Here is a 17,705-nt window from a genome sequence, read left to right on the forward strand (position 1 = left end):
ACTGAGATATGTTATGAGGTTGGGAAATGCCCACCACCAGCCTTTCAGGTGCGACAATGGAGGAGCCAGACTCGCTGCTGGCCCATTGAAGGTATCCACACTCCCAAGGACTATCCCAGGAACTGTGTACAATGCAGGCTTCTCCGAGATAGCACAGAGACAATGGACACTGCTTGATTCACATCGTAGCAAAGAAACTTCCTAGCAAGTCAGAAGAATCTATGAAAGAGGGGAAGAGACATCATGACATGGGCTCCCTCCCCCACAACTCAACAGCTGGAAACACACCTGGAGGACAAAGACTGAACTGATTCAGAAATCAGAAGAGAATAATAATAATACATTCAAACCAAATTCCCCAACCAGACTAGTATCGGTATTTCAGCAGAAAATTTTCAGTTTAGGGAATTTTGTTTTCCCAGTCAGACCTTGCCAAGGGAAGCAGAGAGAAAATGTTTAAGTTGCCTCCTTCAGAACAGCTTGGCCTAGACTCTAGCTGTGGTTCACTGTTGTGGCCTTGCTCAGGATGGGAGTATTCTAATTATTTGGGGTGGTCCCAGGGTGTTTAGGGGAGATGATGAAGATGTTACCTTTTGAGATAAAAAATAAGAAATACAGGACTAGAGAATTTTATTTATTTATTTATTTTTAGAAATCTGGGATTTAGACATTTTTTTTAAAGCAGCAAGGGTGTCTGAGTTTCTAAGAAGTTGGTTTTTTTTTTTTTTTGTTTTTGTTTTTTTTTAGAAAGCAACATTGTTTGATCTGTCATTGTACCAAAGGGGGAGATGGTTGTCTACAAAGGAGGCGTGAAGACAAAAAGCATCCAATGAGGAGGGGATTTGAACCCATTCATGCAGAGCACCATTCAGCTACCTCATCAGAACTGTCAGGGAAAGGACAGGAGGAGCCCCCTAGCAGGAAGTGAGACCTCCTCCAACCCTGGGGCTGACATTGGGGAGACTTTTCCAGGGGGGCCCAATTTGGCTGGGGCCCCTAGTCATGGGCCCCACTGCCCCCTTGGCGACGCAAGGTTTGGGGAGGCTGAGCCCCCCTGAGCCTCCATTACGAGCCGCCCAGGCTACCACTGCTCAGTGTGTGGCCAGTCTCCCTGTGTTCTCTGCTGTTTGTAGTGGAGAGCCTGGCCGGCCTTAGGGGTGGGGCCCCCTGGCAGCCGCCTAGGGCTCCAGTGGGTCAAAGGGCACCATGTGGCAGTGCAAAGGTGCTCACTGCTCTCCCCTGCCCCAGTGCTCCTCCGTGGCCCCACAGAGGGTTGGGGGGAACAAGGAGCAACACTGTGCTCCATGCATCCTGGTCACTGTCCCCACCTGGGCTGTGCTGTGAGGGGAGCATCAGAAGTTGCTGCTCTCTGCCCTCCCCTTATGCCACCCAGCTGAGGAAAGTGACCTGGATGCAGGGAGCTCAGATGATGTTGCTTTCTTGCCCCCCCTCCAGCCCTTTGGGGTGCCCAGAGGAGCAGCATTCCATGGAGGAGTGAGCAGCAAAGCCAGCTGCTCCATGCACACAGGTTAGTGTCCCCACATGGATGCAGAAGGGGGTGCAGGGGTTAGGGGTGAAGGGGGTGCAGGAGAGGGGCAATGGCTGGAGGCAGAGGAGGGGAGTGAAGGAGTTAACGGCAAAGGAGACACAGTGTTGGGGTTAGGGCGCAGGAGGGGGCAGGAGTTAGGGGTGAAGGAGGCGCAAGGGTTGGGAGTGCAGGAGCTAGCGGTAAAGGGGGAGGTGGATCGTCCAGGGGCAATGGGGAACTGCCAAAGTACAAGTTTTGCCCCGGGCACCATTTCCCCTAACGCTGGTCCTTGATAACATTTATAGCTGGGAGTGGGAGGGGAGAGAGATGAGATGTTTTCTCTCTGTTTCTTTCCTCTCCATTTTCTGCTCCTTCCTTCAATTCCAGAAACCTCCCTTGTATTTCAGACTGTGCAGTGACGCCCTCCCCAACCCAGGACTCTGGGGCCTTTGGAGCAGAAAGATCTCAGGAGCTGAGGGTGAATCCAGGGATGAATAGCTGGCAGGAAGGAGTCCTAGCAGCTCTTCTGGGAGCGCAGGTGAGGAATGACTCCCCCTTCTCTAGATTCTCCCCATAGGGATCTGGGGAGCAGGGAGGGTTGTGTGATAAATTCCATCCAACTCCCCCTTTGATCCAAGCCCAGGGACGACTCAGCTCTGCATGATCCTCTTGTCAGCACCAAACAAGGGATGTTTTCCACTGCCCAGGAGACCTCAGCCAGGGAATGATGTTCTGGAAATATGTTGGGAAAGGGACTGTATGAATTCCCAAGGCAGGGAATGAACAATCTACAGCAACATCATTAACCACAAACACTTTCTAACCATGCTCCAGCCAGTAGGGAAATGGGCGGGAATTCTTGCTGTTCAGCCATGGCCACACTTACAGAGTGCACAGCAGTGCTTGTGCAGGGGAAGCTGGTCTGAGCAAACAATTGGAAATGACCCTTCAGTGAGAACAGAATCATAGTGTAGAAAGGCCCCTGTGTTAAGTGGTTGTGTCTGAGGGCTTAGGGAACTGGGCTATGACACCATAGGGAACTTTCTCCGGAGGTTTGATTCTTGCCAGCTAGGGAAGGCTGGTGTGTGGTGTCTTCACAGCTGTACTTTCAGTGATGCAGGTTTCTCTGTTCCATGGGCATCCTACTAGATTGCCAGCTGCTTTTCAACTGCAGTGTGGAGACTGTTTGTATGTGGGGAGAGACAGTGTGTGTGCTAAGGTAGATAGGAGTGGCTCATTATTACCCCTACTTGAAAAATGGAGAAGCTAAGGCTGAGAAAGGAGAATTGACTTGTCTTCGGTCACACAGCCAGTCAGTGGCAGAGTAGGGAATAGGACCCAAGAGCCCTGATTTTCAAACTGACATCAGATCTTGAATTTCATACATTGAATGAATAAAGTGCTCTCACATGACCTCCAGACCAACAACAGTGCACAGTAATTATTCAGCAAGTATTTGAGGAGAATTGCAAGGTTAGAGAGAATCAGGAACTGCTCAGAGACAATTAATGCAGAGAAGCAGCAAAATTCATCAAACATGTGACTGGTTATGACTTATTTAACTGGGCTTAAAAGAGAACAACAAGGACCTGAGTCTCCTCCCTGTCAATAACCCCTTGTTCGGCCAATCAGGGTAGAGACTGAGGACTGGAGGATGAGGATGAGAGAGCCCAAAGGATGGCCCAGGTCACCAGTGGGGATCACTGCCCAAGCACTATTTCAGCCTCACATTTTTGGGTGGACTTCCCACAGAGGGAGCTGCAGAGCACTCTCCCGCAACACATACACACACACCTCCTGGTGTTGGTAGGGGAACAGGAGAAAGGACAAAAGAAGCAAGAGACAAAGAAAAAGGAGGGAGGGAGGGATGGAGGAAAAGGTGAAACCAAAAGGACAAACCCTAATGTCCCCAGTGATTCTAGGGGACAAAATCCCAAGTGCGGAATAAAATTCTGCCTCCTTAAGCTTGTGTTTTCCATGCCTAGAATTCAACTGTCACCAGATGGATCAGACTGAACGGGTTTCAAACCTCGAGGAGGCTCTTACCTTCTAAACAGGGACGGCTCTTTTCTAGTAAAATCAATTAAAGGGGAGAAGTAAACTCCGAAAGAGGTTCCTCCTGGCGCTCACGTATGTGAACCCGAATACTCTCTCAGTCCTCAAAGAGAGACTTGGAGGAGACTTGCTGAAGCAAAGCCACAGAGGTCTCCGAGGTTTCCCTGGCCCCTCGCCCTATCCTGCCTGGCTGATGTCAGCATTTCTCTGTGAGGTCACCACTCCCCACCACCTTTGACCAATAGTCTGAGGTCCTGCAAAAGGCCTTTGTGATGTCATTGCCACACCCCTCCCTTGCTGTGCTAATGTCCTGCCCCTGCCCAAGCACTTTGGAGGTTTGAGCTACTCCCTCTGGATCAACCCACTCAAGGAGCGTTCATTCTAGGAAGCAAGCCGGCTAGACAGGAAAACATCAGACACTGCTCCCAATGCTACACTCAGTTTTTCAGAAATTAGTCAACTTAATGGCCAGAAGAGACCATTAGAGCATCTAATCTGACCCCTTGCATATCACAGGCCTCCTTTATGACACAATAGCTACTTTTGGGGCAAACACATTCCAGAAAGGCATTTAGTCTTCATTAAATGACATCAGGAGATGGCGAATCCACCACTTTCCTTGGTAGCTTGTTCCTGTGGTGAATCATCTTCGCTGTTGACTATTTGTGCCTTAGTTGTAATATGAATTTGTCTCTTTTCACCTTCCAGCCACTGGGTCTTGTTATGCCTTTCTCTGCTCGATTAAAGAGCCCTTTAATAGCCAATCTTTTCTCTCCATTAAGGCACTTCAACACTTCAATGAAGTCACCTTCCAATCTTCTTTTGATAAGCTAAACAGGTTGAGCTCTTTCAATAGCTCACTAGAAGACATTTTTCTCCAGCCCTCAGAACATTTGGTGGCTCTTTGCTGCACCAGCTCCAATTTCACAACATCTTTTTCAAAAGCGGACACCAAAACTGGAGGCAGTATTCCAATATCAGTCTCACTGATGCCGTGTCACCTCCTGTGATGTTATTGACATAATCTGTAACTATAGATCACTGTTGCAACCACTCATATATTTGCAGCCAATATTGTAGAAAGGTTGTTGTGTAAGGGGTCTATGGAGAGGTTATGATTGGCTGATTATAATTATGTTGCTCTCTCCCGCTCTGCGAACACAGAGCAGGGATGGCAGAAGCTTCCTTACGGGGGGGGGGGCACCATTGTCTGAACTGTGGCACCCCTATGACACCCCTTCTCTAAGGACCCACACTCACAACACCTCTCCCCCCGAGGCCACACCCACAGAACACCTCTTCCCCAAGACTGCACCCTTTCCCCACCTCCATCATTTGTCCTAACAGCCAGTAAAGAGTGGTGGGGCCATGGCCCTCTAAACCCCGTTCCAGCACCCCTGACACAGAACTAAGCAGGCAGCAGTGTGTGTGTGTATGTGACAGAGAGTGCTGTGCTGAGCTGAGCCAGTGAGAAAAGGGGGGCTGATGTCGAGGCTGCCCCCTGCCCCCTGCTGCAGGACTGGTTGCTTCCAGCTGCTATCTGAACTTAGAGACAGTGTACTGACATACTCACTCTTCTGCAACACACACACACACGCTCTCTACCCCACCACGCACATTGCAGTTGAAAAGCAGCTGGCAATCTAGTAGGATGCCCATAGAACAAGGGGATAGAGAAACCTGCATCATGTGATGCTGTACCAGCCCGTGAGACATTGCAAACCCTTCCCAAAGCACCCTGCAAGTAGAGGCACAGTGGGATAGCTACCCACAGTGCACTGCTCTCTGTGGCAATCCTCTGGTGACACAGGGTGGACATGCAACAGCTGTTCAATTAAAACACTTTAACTAAAGCCACATTACCCTTTAGTGTACACTTAGCTTGAGAGTGAGACAAGCAGGGGCGGCTCTAGACATTTTGCCGCCCCAAGCACAGAAGGTCCGCTGGTCCTGCAGCTTCAGTGGACCTCCTGCAGGCACGTCTGCGGGAGGTCCACTGAAGCCATAGGACCAGTGGACCTTCCGCAGGCAAGCCACAGAAGGCAGCCATCCTGCCTGCCCCCCCTAGCAGCAACCTGCAGAGCACCTCCCGCAGCTTGCCGCCCAGGCACATGCTTGGAGCCACACCTGGAGACAAGATCCAGCTCTGTTGAAACTAAAGAACCACAACTTCCTCCATAGTTAGCAGGATTCAAACCTGCACAGGGAGACCCCAAGGGATTTCTAGTCCACCACCTTAATCACTCGGATACAACTACTTGCTTGATATGTGGTTCTCACTACACTCTAGTTCTGTTCTCACTGAGTGATCAGTTCCAGTTGTTTCCTCAGACCAGCTTCCACAACACACACACTGCTGTGCCGTTGTGTACGTGTGTCCATGGCTGAACTGCAAGAATTCCTGCTCCTTTCCCTTCTGGCTGGAGCATGAGGAGAGTGTGTTTGTGGCTAATGACGTTGCTGTAGATTGTTGTCCATTTCCTGCCTTGATCATTCAGACAGTCCTTTTCCCATCATATCCCCAGTATATCAGTGATTGCGATAGCAGAGGGCAGGTTTTCTCTGGGGCACTGAGCTTTGCCAAGGGGTTGGTGGCTCCTTTCTTTCCTCACCCTGGAGTAAACTCAGCTTTTTATTCCATCCCTGATGTTTCAAGGAATAACAGATGACCAAAGAAAGAGGTGGACAGGGTGGGTCTCAGAGGAGGGGCAGAGAGGTTTGAGAGGTGGGCAGGGCAGTTCTCAGGGGAGAGGTCACAGAGGTGAGGGGGTGGGCAGGGCAGGGCAGGTCTCAGGGTAGGGACAGAGGTGTGAGTGCTGAGCAGGGCAGGTCTCGGGAGGGGGCAGAGAGGTGTGGGCAGTGGGCAAGTCAGGTCGGGGGGGCAGAGAGGTACAAGCGGTGGGCAGGGCAGGTCCCAGGGGAGGGGCAGAGAGGTGTGAGCTATGGGCAGGGTGGGTCTCAGGGAAGGGAGTCAGAGGGGTGTGGGCGATGGGCAGGGTAGGTCTCAGGGGAGGGGTCAGAGAGGTGTGGGCAGCAGGTAGACCTTGGGGTAGAGGGTGGAGAGACGCGAGGAGGCCTTGGGGGAGGAGAGGAGTGAGCAAAATGTGGACCAGAAGGCCTCAGCCAAAGAGGAAGAGCAGGGGTAGGATGTGGCCAAATGGGAGTGAGGGCGGAGCACAGGTGGGGCCTCAGAGGGAGGAGAACGAGGGAAGGGAGTGGAGTAGGGGAACAGCACCACGGTCTGGGCAGGGCCGCTCATAGGATTCAGGGGACCTGGGGCAAAACAATTTTGGGGGCCCCTTCTATAAAAAAAAGTTGCAATACTATAGAATACTATAGTCTCATGGGGGCCCCTGCAGGGCCTGGGGCAAATTGCCACACCTGCTGTCTGGGCTGCCCTGCCCTCAGCCTCTCCTCATAAGTCCCCTGCCCCGTAATCATTTTTATTGCCCTCTCCAGTTTGTTTCGGGGGGGGGGCGCGAAAAGTGGATGCAATGCTCGAGATGTGGCCTCACCAGTGCCGAATAGAGGGGGATAATCACTTCCCTCAATCTGCTTGCAACGCTCCTACTAATCCAGCCCAGTATGACCACTTACCCTTATTAAATGCAGACACAGCAATATTTGATAAATTGGTTACCGTCCATTCAGGAGGTTATTTCCCACCTATTCATAAATAATGAAGATGCTCTAAGCGGAGGGGAGAGAGCTGTCCTGTCCGTGTAGTTAATCCATCTCCCCAAGAGGTGGTAGCTATGTCACTGGGGGGAAGCTATGTTGGTGGGTGTGCAAGCTGTGGTGTCTACATGTATATATAAAGTTTAATCAAACCCCATTTTTAAAACCCTTCTGGTCTGGCAATAGAAAAGGAGCTCTCTGAGGCAGAGCCTGTCCTTCAAAATCCTTAAGATCACTAACTTGCCTATGGAAATGTCATGGGGTTAGAGCTCAGTGGTAGAGTGTTTGACTGCAGCTCAAGTGGTCCTTGGTTCAAATCCAAGTGCCCCCTTACAAACCTCTTCCTTTAACAAAAATAACTGCATATCCCTTTCCATTATGTTCAGGAGCTCCACTGAATAAGGATGCCTGAAATGAATGAAAACACTCAACATTTTCCTGTGCAAATGCATAACAACCTAGCAAACATGTCCCCCAGCTGAAATCAGTTCCAATCCTCTAAGTGTCTAGGTTTGTTTTCATCAATTAAACAAAGGCACATGAAAACACATTTGCAGGTCCTTGGCCTCCAAGGGCTACAACGTGCAGAAGAACAAGAACCACATCCACTCGGGAGGAATGGACTAGTCTGTATTTCATTTGGTAAGTAAGTTGCCATTGGGACTGAAAACTCTACTGGAGGTGGGCAGGAGCCTGTTACAAAAATAAAATAACCAAGATTTACCAAACTCCCTGTTACACATTCAATCCCCTGTTTGTGCACACGGTATCAATTGGGGTTCTAATAAATGGCAACCTTCCTTTAACACAGATCGTTGTTCCATGTAACTTTCATATACATTCGAATGGCAGCTGTTTCCAGGTCATGTGCTTCTAGTTCATGATCAGCAGCAGAATCTCTGTAAATTGAAGGATTATATAGTATTGTAAATAAAGATGTGGTCTGAACGTGAGCTGGTTCCCCCAGTTCAGTTCCAAAAGCTCTGCTAGAAATGTCCCTGGGACCCCAGCCCTCCCCAGCAGGAGTGAAAGGAGAAACCCTCAGCTCTGCACTTAGCTCCAGGCTGATTTATTGGGGGAACAGGGGAGAAATTATTCTTTGCTGCTGAGTAGGGAGCCAGGGCAGTTCTCTGGGAATCAAGGTGCCTAGCTTCACTCAGCTGCTTCATTGCCCCCTAGGGGCCCTGCAGGCTCAGACCATCCCTGAGGCCTGGCAGCTCCTCAGGGAGCTCTCCTGGTGCAGCTGGCAGGGCAGGAATATCCCACTCTAAGAGCCTGAGTTCAGCCATCAGGAAAGGCAGCGGCTTTGCTCCCTCCTTCTAATCAGAGCTCCAAGGCTGTGGTTCTGAACCAGGGGTCCGGAGCCCCCTGGGAGGCAGCCAGCAGGTTTCAAGGGGGGTCCACCAAAATAAACTAGAAAGCAGGGTCAGTGTTAGACTCACTGGGGCTCAGGGCAGAAATCTGAGCCCTCCTGCCTGGAACTGAAGCCAAAGCGACTTAACTTCATGGGGGCTCTGCTAGCTACCTCCTAACAACAGCCCTCGCTTTTTACTGGACATGCAGAAAAGCAGTTGTTGTGGCACAGGTGGGCTGTGGAGGTTTTATATCGTGGCGGGGGGGCACAGAAAGAAAAAGGTTGGGAATCCCTGCTCCAGGGAATCTCAGAGAATAAAGACTCAATCTGACTCAGTGCTGCCAACTCCAAAGATTTTGCCTTGAGTATCATGAGAGTTATTGTTTTCCTTAAAGTCCCAGCTCCTGGAGTCAAGTGGAGATGTGATGATTTCAGCCTTTGCTCTTAAGGAAACAGAACCTTTCTAGTCCTTGTGGCTGTGGAGAAAAATTCAAAATGTGACCCCAGTGCACCCTAAAGGCTCATCAAGCAGAAGGCAAATAAAAAGATATCTTAATTTATTAGTTTTATATAATCTCATGATTTTAAAGCCAATCTCATGATTTTTGGTGAGCCTGGCTCAGGGTTTTTGAATGTTTGGGATTAGCCGTTCTGCAGACTGAGAGCTGGGCACCCTCCTTCACACCCAGCACACCTAGACTGTTCTAAAGCAATAACTCTCCCTTCTCCTCCATGCCGCCATAAGGCAGCTGGGAATCCCCATTCCTAGACGTGCTTTTCCAGACACTGAATTCCCCACAGGGCTGAATACCCCTCAGGGCTGTTCCGGGGGCTCCAGTCCCCCACCCCAGGACTGATGGGGCAGTAACCTCACATCTCCCCTTTGTGATGCCCAGGGACCCTGCAGGGACAGCAGCTCCATGCTGGGCTCTAGGGTCCCCCCAAAGACCTGGGGGGAGGGGCAGTTCAACTCCTGTGTTGGGGGCTCCTGGTGCCTGCAGGTGACAATATCTTCACAACCCCTCCCCCAACACCCCCATGGACTCGCCCCCTCACAGCCCCTCCCCCTGACACCCCCATGGACTCACCCTCTCACAGCCCCTCCCCCTCACACTAACACCCCCATGGCCCTCCCTTTTACAGCCCATCCCCGCACAGAGAAATGCCATAGCCCCCCCTCACAGCCCGTCCCTCAAGCTGAAACCCCCATGGACTCTCCCCCTCACAGCCCCTACCCCACAAACTGACACCTCCATGGCCCCTCCTCCTTTCAGCCCATCCCCTCCCAGAGACACTCGATAATCCTTCCCCTCACAGACCCTCCCTTCACACACAGAGGGTCTTGTTTTCTGGAGCCTAGATGACCTCCAGCGGTCCCTTCCAACCCCGATATTCTGATTCTATGATTACAAACTCAGGGGAGAGATTTCTGAGGATTTACTCCCTGAGGACTGGGCTCAGGCAGCCAGTTTCATCCAGTGATTTCACACCTCAGTCCCCCAGCATCTCCTCTGACCGTATTTACCAGTGACACTGCGCGTGGGCGGTGGGTATAAAAGGCTCGGAGAGTCTGAGGGGGTAAGAAATGCTGGATATGATGCACCTCTCTTTGGAGGGGACTGGGATGCTGCCTTTAGAGTGCCACTGACAGAACCTCCCGAGCCGTGGGGGAGCCACCAGCATTCAGCCCATGGCCCTGCCTGTGCTCTGCCCCAGGCCCTGTCCCCACTCAGACTCTTCCCCTGGGAACCCCCTCACCCACTGGGGCATGCAGATCTTCCACCCGATCAGCGCCGAGCCAGGTCTCCGTGCTGCAAATTTTTCCAGCATCTGGGAAAGAAAGCACAGCAGCTGATAGCTCCAGCATTGGCAGCTCTTTGCTCTCACTGGGACAGGAGGCAACAGAACGGTGAATAGATGTCCTGATTTTGTAGGGACAGTCCTGATATTTGGCGCTTTGTCTTATATAGGCACCAATTACCCTCCAACCCCCTCCTGATTTTTCACACTTGCTATCTGGTCACCCTACTGCTCAGTTTGAGGCAAATGTCTCTGTGTTCTCTGCTGTTCATGGTGGGGAATTTCCCCATTGATAACATTTCTTGCTGGGTCAGGGAGTGGAGAGAGAAGAGGCATTTGCTCTGTTTCATTCTTCTCCATTTTCTGTTCCTCTCTTCCCTTCCAGGGTCCTCCCTTCCATTTCAGACTGTGCAGTGACACCCTCCCTGCACCCAGAACGCTGGAGCCTTTGGATCAGCACGATCCCATGAGGTCCTCAGTGACTGAAGGTCTTTTCCAACTTCCAGGAGAGCCCAGCTTGAGACTAAAGGAAGCTTCCTTCCTTCCAGGGGATCCTCTTACACTTCCTGGAGATCAAGGTCATGAAGCCTCTGCCTTGCCTCCTGGCTCTGAATTAATGTCCAATTTCCCACTATCTGCTCGAAAGAAACAAATGTTTCTAACCCAGGTGAGTGGCGCTAATTCAGTTCCCAGCTGGAATCCTTCACCCGTGTTCCTTAGAAGATGCAGACTTTCTGTGACACAGACTGACTAGGGTTCATCTCTGCATGTCCCCAGTGGGGAAGGAAAGACACTGAAGGGGAAGGAAGAAGATGGGCAGAAGGAGTCAAATGGGGCTAGACCAGAATAGAGGAGATATTCTGCCTGTTAAAATGTACTGAATTGTCATTGCTAAAAAAACCAAAAATGCACCATCTTCTACTGGGTTTGAACCATCAGCCTTTTACGAGGCAGCCAAAGTGGTGAACCACAGACACAGGTAACTGTTTCCATCCTGTTTGTCTCTGAAGGACCTATGCTGGCTTGTGTAGGGGGAAATACAGCTGTAGGTGTAAGTTCAGACCTCACCCAGAGCGTTGGTTTTCATTAGCCATGGAGCTCGCCCGACTTACTTAGTCTAATTCACATGGAAAGTGCCATACGAGGGTGATGAGAGTAAATTCTAAACTCTGAAATGCGGCGGTGGCCCACAGATTGGGATAAGGGGTTTGGAGAGAAAAAGCTCCAAGAATATAAAACCAGTCAGTCTCCAGGGGCAGGTACGGTACAACACCTCCACAGGGAGCCATTGGGGAGGGGGTTCACTTCCTCTGTTCAATGTCCTGAGAAGTATTTTAAGATGAAGATAATACCATGGCTAACAATTGACTGGCATGTCCTGGGTTAAAGAAAGGAAGGGACCTGGGGTTAATAATCTGAAGTATTTGTGTTACCGTCACTGTCTGACCCCCCCTCAGTGCGGAGCAGGTTTGCACTTTGCTGGGTGGAATGCACAGACTCCTGGAGAGCAGGGGCAGCTGTTTCCATGGCAGAGAGCCTCGCACTTAGGAGACTTTCTTCACTGCTGTTTTGAAGCAATTCAATAAAATAACGGTGGAGCTACAATGTCCCATTCAAAATTTCAGCCCCTCCTAGTGCAAAAATGTTATTTTAGGATCTAAACAGGAGGCTTCCAGCGCTAGGACACCTGACCAGAGAGCTCAGAGGGAGGTGGAACAGCTGCTGATTCTGAGGGTCCTGTGCTAAATCCACTTGCAGGTGGAAGTGTTTTATTTGATGGATAATGAGCAGCAGCTACCAGGGGAGAATCCCTGAGAGCCACTGCCACTCCAACTGCTGCCCCAGAGAGGGGAGCCCCAGGGTGCCTGCTGCTGCTCCGGTCACCCCAGGAGTGCTGCCTGGGGCCACCGAGCTGCGGCTGCTCCTGCTGCCTGCAGAACCACAGGAAGGAGATGATTTTTTGACAGTGACAGATGCCTCATCCTAAAGGCCTTTGTCTGCCCCCTTCTAGTGACTGTTTGGTACAGGAATGCAGCCCTCACTCCTGGGTCTTTCCTGGGGAAATAATGTTTCTGTGCAAAACACCAAAGCTTTTAACAGAAAGGAAGAAAAAGAAATGGCCACACGATGGGACTAGGACATAAGGAATGAAACACAAGATGCTTCTCCCATGTGCATTGACTTTGAACCTTGTTGTTTGCGGTGTTGTTGTATCCATGTTGGTCCCAGGACATGAGAGACAAGGGGGAGGGGGTCACATAATATCTTTTAAAGGACCAAGGAAGGGAGTATTAGTTACTCCTCATAACACAAGAACTAGGAGGGGTCACCAAATGAAATGAATAAGCTGCAGGTTTGAAATGAACAAACTTCCCTCAATCTGCTGGCAGTGCTTCTACTTATACAGCCCAATCTGCTGTTAGCCTTCTTGGCAACAAGGGTACTGTTGACTCATAGGCATCTTCTCATCCACTGTAATCCCCAGGTCCTTTTCTGAAGAATTGCTGCTTAGCCAGTCGGTCCCCAGGCTGTAGCAGTGTATGGGATTCTTCCCTCCTAAGTGCAGGACTCTGCACTTCTCCTTGTTGAACCTCATCAGATTTCTTTTGGCCCAATCCTCCAGTTTGTCTAAGTCACTCTGGACCCAAACCAACCCTGCAGTGCTTGGATTCTTTACATGCTTTCACAGAGTGAAGAGCACATGTTCCATGATTTCATAGGGCAGAGTTTTATGCTGTAGGGAGCTTTCCCTGTGTGAATTTGACAGGTGAATCAACATAGAGACACACTGTGACCCTTCTCAGGGTGCTGAGGACTGTGAGTCTCCTTGTTGCCATATGCCACTAGGAAGAGGGAGTTTTGCATTTGGCAGCTGGATGTTAGTGACCAAACTCACCCAGCCCATCAGGCACTCAAGGACCCTCCTCTGAGCTACAGCAACCACCCTAACCCCTGAGTTCCTTCGATGTGTCCCCCTCTGGCGTCGCCCAGATCACCAGATACTCAGAGAAATCCCAGATCCTCTCTGCCCAAAGCAATGGTATATCCTAGGTTACTAGTTTTACTGTGGACCACTGCTACTGTACCTCACACAGCACTTGAGTACACTTATCGAACAAGCAAAAATTTAACAAAGGATAGAGATTTAAACAAACAAATGTGAGTGATGGAAACCAGCTGTTACCAACTAAACAAAAGCAGAAAATGCAACCTATACTTTTTAATAATTACCTTTCCTATCTAAGTAGATTCTCACCTCACACTTCAGTCAATTTCACTGATTGCTAGTCCCTAGGAGCCAGGGCCCTGCCTTTCATGAAGCACCACTGGTCATTAAGAAGCTCCTTGGTGAATGGACCCAGAGTGTTTTTCTCCACCCTGTTATGAACTGAATCAGTCTTTTGTCTTTATATTCACAGAAAGGACAATCTCCTTCCTCTCATATTGTCCTTTTCACTTCCACAGGGTTTCAGTGTCGCTAGTTTGTCTTTGATGGTTTTCCATTGACTTTTCCGGGTTAGTGCAAAGGTTGACAATGGAGCAATACATCACATAACTGGCTAGCAAGGAACAGGTGCCAATTCCCTCCCACTGGAATGGGCCGTCCCCACCAAGACCTATGATTGGGGTGACTCACTTTCACAACAATACCATATGGGCATAATTTTCCATGTACTTACATTACTTCTTAAATATGACTCGGACACACCTCTTGCAGTGATTAGGAGTATCAATAATTTACAAGCTTTCAGTAGAGATCTCACTGCTATGCTTCCTGGATAAATATCATAAAATCAGTGCATTAGGTGTGGTGAGTTTGTCAGGTCTGAAACAGGAGTTGCTTGTGAATAACAGTGACCCCTTTGCCAATTGGCACCAATGAGCTTTTGTCACAGATGCTCTGAGCTATACAGTCACACCCTGATATAACAGAAAGGCCAGCACAAAAAACAAAGAGAGGAACAATAAGATACTAAAATGACAATGGTTGGAACTCTCCATTTCTCTCAGTCTTTGGATTGATGGGTACTAAGAGCTGTAGCTACAGTTGAGGAACCAGGAGATCGGACAGCTGGCTCAGCCCTCCACATTAGTAACTTTCTCACATACAGGGAGATGGGTCAAAATTGGAATTGATGTCATGACTCGCTTCCCATAGGGAATCAATCTGTCTAAGGCTATGTCTACACTTCTGTCATAAACAGACAGCTAAGGATTAATGCCTCTTTTACCTGTAAAGGGTTAAGAAGTTCACCTAGCCTAGCTGACACCTGACCAGAGGAACCAATGGGGAAACAAGATGTTTCAAAAGGAAGGAGGGAAGTTTCCTTTGTTTAGTCAGTTTTCAGTTTCAGCTGGAGTGAAAAAGACCAAGGAAACCAGCCTCTTACCAGAATAGTAAGTTTTGGAAAGGAATAAATAGGTTTATGTTTATTTTCTTTTGTATTTGTCTTGGTGCAAATTAAGGGAATTATCAAATTCGGGTATTCTTGTGTGTATTAAGATTTTTGCCCAGGAGAACATCCTGTGTTTTCAAGTTATTGTCTGTGAGATTAGCTGATATGCTGTCTCCCAGAGTTTGTTTTTTCTTTTCTTTCTTTTACCTTTCTTTTCTTTAATTAAAAGCCTTCTTTTCAAGAACCTGATTGATTTTTCCTTGTTTTAAGATCCAAGGGGATTGGATCTGGACTCACCAGGAATTGGTGGGGGAAAGAAGGAGGGGATGGTTAAATTCTCCTTGTGTTAAGATCCAAGGGATTGGATCTGGACTCACCAGGGAATTGGTGAAGGAGTCTCTCAAGGCTACCCAGGGAGGGGAAGGTTTTTTGGGGAAAGGGAGTGATCCAGACACTGTGAATTCTGGATGGTGGCAGTGATACCAGATCTAAGCTGGTAATTAAGCTTAGAAGTGTCCATGCAGGTCCCCACATCTGTACCCTAAAGTTCAGAGTGGGGGTGAGACCTAGGACAACTTCAAACACTGGAAATATTCTTCTGACAACCTAACACTGTCTGCACTGGGGCTCAGGTCACATTAACTACTTCTCTCAGTGGAGAGGATTTTTTTTACGCCCCTGAGAGATATGGCTCTACCAACACAGCTTTTCAGCATAGACCAGCCTTTAGATGGCTTATTAACCTGAAAGGCAATGGACTTCAGCCTTTTGCTTTATATTGATGGTTGATGAGAGCAGCTTTTCTACCTGCTGGACACATCCTATGACAGATGTCATGCCTTTCCTTTGCAAATTAGAGAAGTGGGGAAGCCAGTGACCGTTACGCACTAAGTGGGTAAAAACGTATACAATTTATCTCCGCAAGTAGCTTTCCTTTTAATAGAAATTGACTTCGAAACTAAGCAAAATAAGTTCTATATGAAAACATAAAAAATTAAAATCTATACTGGGCCAATATTCTCTTATACACTCTTTCTCTCACACATTCTCCCACTTCAATCTTTGGAGGGAGGTTTTTCTGCCAGAACTCCTTACGCAACAGAGGGTAAATTAAATCAAATTAACTTTTCAAGATTAGCCATCATTTCCTAACAAAACAAAAAAACAAGACAACTTTTACTTTTTCCAAAATATTCATATTATCACACAGTCTCTTACTCTTTAACCAATAACTTCACTTATAATTTCATTTTAATTGGTAACAAGAATATATTCAAAGATCAAATTCTTGTCATATATGTTAGTTTTCTTTTATCCCCATTGCTAACATCTGAACCTTGGCTCAAGTTGTGGTTTGTCCCAACCACTTCTGAGAGTCCATATATCTCAGGATCTTCTGTCATGTGTTGGCGGAAACGGTCTCCTATGTGGGAATGTCTGCATCATGAGGAAAAATACCTCTCTTTTCACACTTTTTAATCTTTCAAAGTAGGAGGAGGGAGAGGAGAAGTGATGTAAATGTGTAAAATACAAGATAAAACTGTCTTGTCTACACTAAAGACATTTATTGGTGTAACAATATTACTCAGGGGTTTGAAAAATCCACACAGGTGAGCAATGTACTTTTACAGACCTAACCCCCTGTGTAGATAGCAATACGTCAGCAGGAGAGCTTCTCCTGCCAACATAGCTGCTGCCGCTTGTGGGAGCTGGACTAAAAGTCCAACATGACAGGTCTCTTCCATTGGCTTAGAGCATCTGTAATAGCAGTCCTACAGCAGCGCAGCTACATTGGTGCAGCTGTGCCAACATCAGCTTTATTGTGTAGCCATAGCGTCAGACACAAAACCATAGAATCAGAACTCAATATGCGTGTATCCAGAAGTCTGAAATTGGAGCCTGATAAATTCGTTGCCTCATTGGTTACCATCATTTCTACAGCCTGAAAGTCCTTGTTACCTAATCAAGCAGCCAGTTTGGGATCCACGGGGAAGGAATGTCCTATGAAGCACTCTCTCTTTGGATCCAAACAGCAAAGGATGATTGTTCTCAATCTAACCCTGTCATACTTTGGAAGTGTAATCAGTGACACTGAACTAGGAAGTGGAATTGCACAAACAATTTTCCTTGGGTCATCAGTCACCATCGCTTCCTTTACTGGGGTGGAAACCAAGAACTGTGGACTCTTTCAACCTCAGCTCTTTGCAAATCCTTGGTCTTGGATAGGGTAAATTTACACTTCTCTGAAGTAGAATCCTTTACAAAACTACTCAAAATCTCAGCAGTGTTAATGAGGAATGGCTTCCTAAAAAATGCCCAGCTTTTCTTTAATTCGGTGGCACAGGTCCAGGGAAGAGACTAGATACAGGCCTGGATCAGAATCTTTGTTAGTTATCAGAGCTGGAGATTCTATTAAAATATGTCCATTTTTCTGAAGATATTACATTTTCAACACTGGTTTCATTTTATACACATCTTTAGCACCTACAAAAGATAAATTCGACAAAAACTCCACTTCTATTTCCTTAACATCTGTGTCATGAAGGGCTGCATTTCCCACACCATAGGATTAGCTAGGAAAAATCTTCTGTAGGGCCTGGGTTACAAATGCTTTGGGAACCAAACACATGGGCATTTTGCCTAGCTCAAAATCACTTATCCTGGAATTCTCTCTCCCCTTAAATAACTGAACGACACTGTGCTCATATGCACGTCCTTCAGTTAGCTGGGGTTCTGCTGCTGTTCATCATTTCTGAGTGGAAATTTTAAATCACTGCTGTTTCTTTGTTAGCCTGTCCAGTAAATTGGAGAGTTCTCTCCTGTTGACAGAACTGCACTTGAACTTTCTTCATGTTATCATGGAGGGATGGGGAAAAAGCAAAGCTGAAGTGAG

The 17,705-nt window shown here is 48.2% G+C and overlaps 1 non-coding gene across 1 annotated transcript; it reads left to right on the forward strand.

Moving 5' to 3' along the window:
• Positions 1 to 7,520: 7,520 nt before the first annotated feature.
• Positions 7,521 to 7,592, forward strand: TRNAC-GCA (transfer RNA cysteine (anticodon GCA)). The gene has a single exon. It is a non-coding gene; the product is annotated as a tRNA-Cys (tRNA).
• Positions 7,593 to 17,705: the final 10,113 nt, after the last annotated feature.

The sequence above is a fragment of the Gopherus flavomarginatus genome, chromosome 5, assembly GCF_025201925.1.
Source record: "Gopherus flavomarginatus isolate rGopFla2 chromosome 5, rGopFla2.mat.asm, whole genome shotgun sequence".
In the NCBI taxonomy this organism is placed as follows: Eukaryota; Metazoa; Chordata; order Testudines; family Testudinidae; genus Gopherus; species Gopherus flavomarginatus.